This window comes from Colobus angolensis, unplaced genomic scaffold, assembly GCF_000951035.1.
Source record: "Colobus angolensis palliatus isolate OR3802 unplaced genomic scaffold, Cang.pa_1.0 Scaffold473, whole genome shotgun sequence".
Classification (NCBI taxonomy): domain Eukaryota; kingdom Metazoa; phylum Chordata; class Mammalia; order Primates; family Cercopithecidae; genus Colobus; species Colobus angolensis.
Genome location: NW_012118188.1, coordinates 414780 through 421751, shown reverse-complemented (window position 1 = coordinate 421751; position 6972 = coordinate 414780). Strand labels below are relative to the sequence as shown.

The following is a 6972-nucleotide window of genomic DNA, read 5'->3' as shown; positions in this document are numbered from 1 at the left end:
TTCATGCTAAAAAAAAAAAAAAGCCTAGATTACCATGAATGGAACATTAACCGCAATTCTTGTGAAGGCTCAGAAGTAGAGAGCTGTACAGACAGGAGGTTGCAGTGAGCTAATACACGCCACTGCACTCCAGCCTGGGTTACAGAGTGAGACTCTGTCTCAAAAAAAAAAAAAAAAAAAAAGCCTAGATTTTTTTCCCAAAGTGTCTGGACCATGTTGCATTCTCATCAGCAATATAAGATTCCAGTTCTGCATATCCTTACCAGCACTTAGTATTGTCAGAATTTCCTTTTTCATTTCTGTTTTTTGAACCATTCCAGTAGGCGTGTAGCTACCACTCATTATGGTTTTTATTTTCATTTCCCTAATGACTAATGATACTATCTTTTCATGTGCCTATTTACCATTCATATATCTTCTTAGGTAAAGTATCAGTTCAAATCTTTTCCTGTTTTTTCATTGGGTTGTTTCCCATTATTGAGTTTTGAGAGTTCTTTGTGTTTTCTAGATATAATTCCTTTAACAGATATTATTTTGCAAATATTTTCTCCTAGACTGTGTTTTTCATTTTGTTCACTCAACTGTGTCTTTAATAGATCAGAAGTTTTAAATTTTTATTATATTCAATTTGCCAATTTAAAAGGGATTATGATTTTGGTGTCATGTCTAAGAAATCTTTGCCTCACCTAAAACCGTAAGGAGTCTCTTGTATGATTTCTTCTAGAAGTTTTATAGTTTTACCTTTTACATTCAGATCTGTGATCTATTTTGAATTAATTTTCATATAAGGTACAAAGTGTTAGTTGAGTTTCATTTTTTGGATTACAGATATCCAGTAGTTTCAGCACCATTTATTGAAAAGATTATTTTTCCCCATCAAACTGCCTTTGCACATTTATCAAAATCAGTTGATCATATGTGTGTGGATATGTTTCTAAACACTGTATTCTGTTCTAGAGTTACGAATTTTAAAGATCTACCATAGTGCTTCTAAATTTACCCAAGAAATGAAGTTATCAACCCCTTTAGACCATGTTCTTGTTTACAGCTTAATGAAGTCACAATGAACACATCTTATAGTTAAATTCAAGTTATAAAAACCTGAATTGTTTAAGGCATAGGTCTTCAAGGTGGAGTGCATGTACAATATGATCGAAAGAAAGAAAAGAAAGAAAATATTAGAGCTTCTATCCTCCTTTCTGGGCCTCTGACCACCTGTTTACCAGAAGGCCTTGCCTCATTCCCCTCTTGCCTCTTGGAGCAGTTTAGTAGGAAGTGGAACTCACCAGGGTTGGATGGGATGGAAGAACAAAGTTAAGGAAAAGCAATTTTTACACACCTTGGTTTAAATTTTTTTGGGGGTCCGGGCACGGTGGCTCAAGCCTGTAATCCCAGCACTTTGGGAGGCCGAGATGGGCGGATCACAAGGTCAGGAGATCGAGACCATCCTGGCTAATACAGTGAAACCCCATCTCTACTAAAAAGTACAAAAAACTAGCCAGGCGAGGTGGTGGGTGCCTGTAGTCCCAGCTACTCGGGAGGCTAAGGCAGGAGAATGGCATAAACCCAGGAGGCGGAGCTTGCAGTGAGCTGAGATCCGGCCACCGCACTCCAGCCTGGGCCAGAGAGCGAGACTCTGTCTCAAAAAAATAAATAAATAAATAAATAAATAAATAAATAAATTTTTTTTTGGTAAAATTTTTCCAAAGATGAAGATTGGCATAAGCTTTTCCAGATTCTTCCTCAAAGGGGAAGTGTGAAATTACAGAATAATTTCCCCTTAAATATATATACATATCACACATCACAGGGAAAATTTTACAGCTTGATATTTGTTCAAGCCCAAAAGAATAGAATTATTTTTGTTACTAAAAGCTTGCCTTCTTGTATTGGAATGGAGTACTAGAAACTGCCATCTTTTTGGTTTCAACCAGCAAGATTTCAAAGCAAGATGTAAAATATGTGTAACATGCGTTTATCAATGAAATGGTTCAGAAAATAACCTGCTTGCCTACTTGTCTCTCATCTCTAGTGTGCCAGCTTACTATGCACTGGTCCTACCTAACCTTCAAAAGTCCTGAGAACATTTCATCAAGTAACTGATTCAACTTTGTGGTAGAATTCAGAGAAAAAGTTAGTTTGGCAAGCTTAAAAACAGCCGGGTAGTCACTTCCCCTTTATACTTAACTCTGCTTAACTCATAAAATACTTCCCCTGGAAAAACTTAAAATTCCGGGTAAGAGCTTTCTTCCTCTTCTTTTTTTCCTCTTACTCTCTCCCTCTATCCTTCCCTCTCTCCCTTTTCTTTCAACTCTATTGAATAAGTAGCATTGAGCCATAATATGAGGAAATCACAGAAAAAACACGACATAGTTCGTCCCTGATTGTGTTGAACAGAGAACACATATCCATGAGACAGAGAAGGAGTACTGTAGTATGATTCACAAATAATTAACCTACAAATAATTTTACCTAGTTTTTTCAAGGTATATTTATATTTGTTATCAATAAAATAAAATATTGGTAGACTTTTGTCTAATTTGACAACAAAAAGAATTTAAAGAATAAAACTGTAAGCATTCCTCTCGTGTATTTTTCTTTTTCTCTTATTTATTTATTTATTTATTTGAGACAGGATCTCGCTCTGTCACCCAGGCTGGAGTACAGTGGCACATTCTCTGCTCACTGCAAACTCCACCTCCCAGATTCAAGTGACTCTCCTGCCTCAGCCTCCTGAGTAGCTGGGACTACAGGAGCCCGTCACCATGCCCAGCTAATTTTTGTATTTTCAGTAGAGACAAGGTTTCACCATATTGTCCAGGCTGGTCTCAAACTCCTGACCTCAAGTGATCGGCCCGCCTCAGCCTCCCAAAGTGCTGGGATTACAGGCATGAGCCACCATGCCTGCCCACATATATTTTTCTTAAAACTTTAATATTGCTACCATAGTCTATCCCATAAAGAAAAAAAAATAGAATCTTAATTAGTACAAAAATGTACTCACTTTACTTTCGTTCGTTATTGTTTTCATTTATTTATTTAGAGACAGGGTCTCACTCTGTCACCCAGGCTGGAGTGCAGTGATTTGAATGCAGCTCACTGTAGCCTCAGCCTTCTGGGCTCAAGCGATCCTCCCACCTCAGCCTCCTGAGTAGCTGGGACTACAGGTGGGTGCCACCACACCTGGCAAATTTTTGTATTTTCTGTAAAGGTGGGGTTTTGCCATGTTGGCCAGGCTGGTCTCGAACTCCTGGTCCCAAGTGATCTGCCTGCCTTGGCCTCCCAACATGCTGGAATTACAGGCGTGAGCCGCCACTACCAGTCTACTTGTTGTCAAATATATGTATATTAATTGCTCATATTCTTCTGTAGATCATTCCCAGACTTCCAGGTGAAGAACTTAAAGAATTGCCAAAGTAACAAATGCAAAGAGTAGGTGGAGTTATAGACTCTTGGGGCTGGGAGGGATTTCTCTAATCACCCTATCCAACCATGTTGGAAAACCAACACTGGGCAGGTCAGCCCACTTTACCTATATCACTGCCCAGGACACTTCGGAGCTGGACCAGTTCTTTCCTGAAAGTACCTCAGACTGTGGCAAAAAAAAAAAAAAAAAAAAAAAAGTGTGTAGGGCTGGGTAACTGAGTAGACCTCATGAAGGAGGTGGACAAACAAGGCCTGGAAGGATGGAAAGAACAGGGTAAGGTGAGAGGATCTTTTTGCAGAACTCTGGAGTTTAGAACCCTTCAGGGAAATAAGCCCATGGTTCTGTAAGAAGCTAGCTCAACTAAACACAGGTCTGCTCACTGATAATGTAGTCAATTAGAAACTTAAGGAGATTGTTACCTTGGTGTATATGAACTCTATCAGGTCACTAGGGTGACAGGCAATTCATTGCTGTTTCAAAACAGTAATTTGTATACAGATCATTTGGCCAGAGAAGTTAACTTATAACTTGTACACTTTCACTAGCAGGGAAAAATCTGGAAGAGTTTAGTAATGATTGTCAACTTTGGAAATTGTCATTCTCCATTTCTTGCCTTTTCTTTTTAAGAAAAAATGATGGTTTGAATTTAGAAGTTTGCATTTTATGTTTTTTTCTGCTTGCCCTGCACTGTACCCTATTAGAGTGACCTTCAAGTAATGGCAGTACTACTACTCTAGTTGTCTAGAAGTTACGGAGTATTTCAGACACCCAAAAGGGTCTGGCTCCTAGAGTGATTGCCTAAAACACTACATGATGATAAGCCAGTATGGATTTGCAGGGTTCTCACTGTAACTTTATCCACATGTCCCTAGCTGGCAAGATTAATTCAGCCCTGAAAATGCTAATCTTCAAACATGACTCATATCCTTGTTTCTCATTTAGTGCATCATTTAAAAACTGGCCTTGTGGCTATGTTGCTGTAGCAAGACTGGACTTGGAAATTGGAGGCAGCATTCTTAGCTCATGTTAAGTCATCTGTTTAGCCAACAAATATCTATAGAATGTCAACCATGTACCAGGCATTGCGCTAGGCATCGGAAGCACAGTGATAACTCCTGCCCTGGTGGAACTTCAGTTATGCCTCTAATTAGCAGTGGACTCCGAGCAAGTTTTCCTTTCTAAATGCAGGACTCGGACTGGATGTTCTTGAAACATCTTTTACAATGGGAATATTCTATTCCTGAAAGCAGCGAGTTTCCTAGAATCTCTGAGTGAAACTGAGGGACAACAGTGTGGAAGAAACTCTGTAATCACAGTTTAACAAAAAGAATTTTCATTTTTTTGTGTCTTGTTTTGTTGCTGTTGTTTTTCTGGTGGTGGTAGCTTACTTTTCTGGAAAATTGTATAAATTTTTTCCTGAGAAGGGGAAAGAAAAAAAAATGAAAAACTTTAGTCATTTACACATCCATGTTCATGAAAGTACATGATAAGAACATAATTCAGTCTAAGTAAAAAGATTTCCTGAAACTTTTAACATATGAAATTATCCCTGTGGAAATCAAGTGTGTTCATTTTACACATGTATTTAACAGAGGTTACATTTTGACAAACTTTTATTTAAACATTCAGTCCCTAAGATCCATGAGGTGACTCCAGTTAAATAAATGTGTATGCTGTGGTGCGCAGCAGCAGGCCGCAGGGGCCTCATCCTCTGGGAACTCTCATTGTGCTAGTTTTTCCCACATGAATTGAACAGCTTTTTCAAAATCTCTTTTTTTATCTCAAAATTTTAGCATTTATAATGGAAATATTCTGCCCTTGGATAGTGAGTAGATCACAACAGAACATGCTGAGATGGCATAAGAGTGAAAAGTTAGCATAAGAGTCCTACTTTGGCAGTGAAAAGTTGTGCTTTGATAAACTGACAGAGATTGGGAAAGAACTGTCTGCCTACTGTGTGATCTCTAAATTGTACTTACTGGGCATTCTCCATCAGCAGCATAAAGAATATAAGTTTTCTTTGATGCATTTTTTGGTTTTTTTTTTTTTTTCTTTCAGCCCAGAGGTCTTTTATTTTTTTTTTTTTAACACCTATTATGCCATGAATTCGTAGGGAATAGGTTCCAGTAGCTCAGGCTCCTTCCCATTGGTCCTCACAAAGTGTGCTTCTCTGGGTGGAGCAGGCTGGCGCTTCAGTTGAACCCAGGTACCTTTCTCTTTGGCTTCTTTCTTTTTCTGATCATTTTCCTTCACGAGTTTCAGGAAGCTATCTCGGCTCTTAGAGTGTTTAATGTGCTCAATACGCACATTAATTCTCTTGGCAAGAATCTTGCCCTTAACTTGTTTGTTTACAACAATGCCAACAGCATGCTGGGTAACGTTGTAGACTCTCCCAGTTTTGCCATGGTAACACTTGTGGGGCATTCCTTTTTGAACAGTACCCATTCCCTTGATGTCTACAATATCACCTTTCTTATAGATTTGCATATACGTGGCCAAAGGAACAACTCCATGTTTTCTAAAAGGCCTAGAGAACATATATCAGGTGCCTCTCCTCTTTCCCTTTGTGTTCGTCATTTTGGCGAATTACTGGAAGATGGCGGTTCCGGCCGAAAGGAAAGGGCGGTTTTTTAAGTATCTATGTTGTTTGGCATCAATTAAACTAAAAGATGTTTTCATGGATTAACAGGAATGTTTATTTTAGTGTTGATTTTTTTAATGTCATTGTAAGAAGGACATCCCCATCTGTGCTTCACTCATGATAACTTGGAAATAAAGACACTTTTATTTGTATAAGTGCTATTTGAAAGTTTGAAAAACTGAGTGTGGTATTATATAACCAAGTATAGATTTCTGTTTCACATGTGGCCACCCAGAAGGGCTAAGCCACCTTCCCCTGTGTTTCTTCCCCGCTTCTTCTGTTCATTCCGTTCCTTTTATTCCTAACTGTAGTAATGGAAGCTTTCAGCAGAGCCAAACAGACGGGCTGTGGAGATGCTCACAGGTTGGATTAATCACATGTGCCCTATTTATCTGTGAATAGATAAGGTAGAGTGTAACCAGTGGGACAAATGCAGTGGATACTCACAGAGCCTAAGCTAATATGCTAGGGAGAGTCAAGAGGAGTTTAGAAGCTGTGTCAGTGTCTTCAGGTGCCCAAAGACTGCTTTCTCCAAAATGCTTGGGCCCTGGGATAATCTGAGCCAATCTGTGATGACTGAGGTGGTGACAGGACCAGAGTTAAAGGGACTCTGGAACCCCTTCAGAGTAATGTCATTCCATGGGTTAGCTGAAAACATTTGGAGTGGCTGAAGACAAAAAAAAAAAAAAAAAGTGGTCTGAGACATAAACACCTTTTTTTAAGTCATTAATATACTACTTTTAATGAAAACACTATGTTCTTGTAAATCCCACATCTTTATACAAGTAGATATAATGGTAAGCAAAAGCTATAAAAATAACTGAAAATAAAATCTAATTATTTTAATTAGATTTAAAACCTAAATCTTAGAATTTTGCTTCACAAATGTAGTCTTTTTTTTTTT

At 38.5% G+C, this 6972-nt stretch overlaps 1 protein-coding gene and 1 pseudogene across 3 annotated transcripts in view; one reads left to right on the top strand and one right to left on the bottom strand.

Annotated features, from left to right (window-relative positions):
• Window positions 1-6972, top strand: part of SCFD2 (sec1 family domain containing 2) — a 517708-nt gene that overhangs the window by 355116 nt on the left and 155620 nt on the right. The gene's annotated exons all lie outside the window — the stretch shown is intronic.
• LOC105523767 lies at window positions 5484-6043 on the bottom strand (annotated as a pseudogene). The gene has a single exon (XR_001003640.1). The product of XR_001003640.1 is annotated as a 60S ribosomal protein L21 pseudogene (transcript).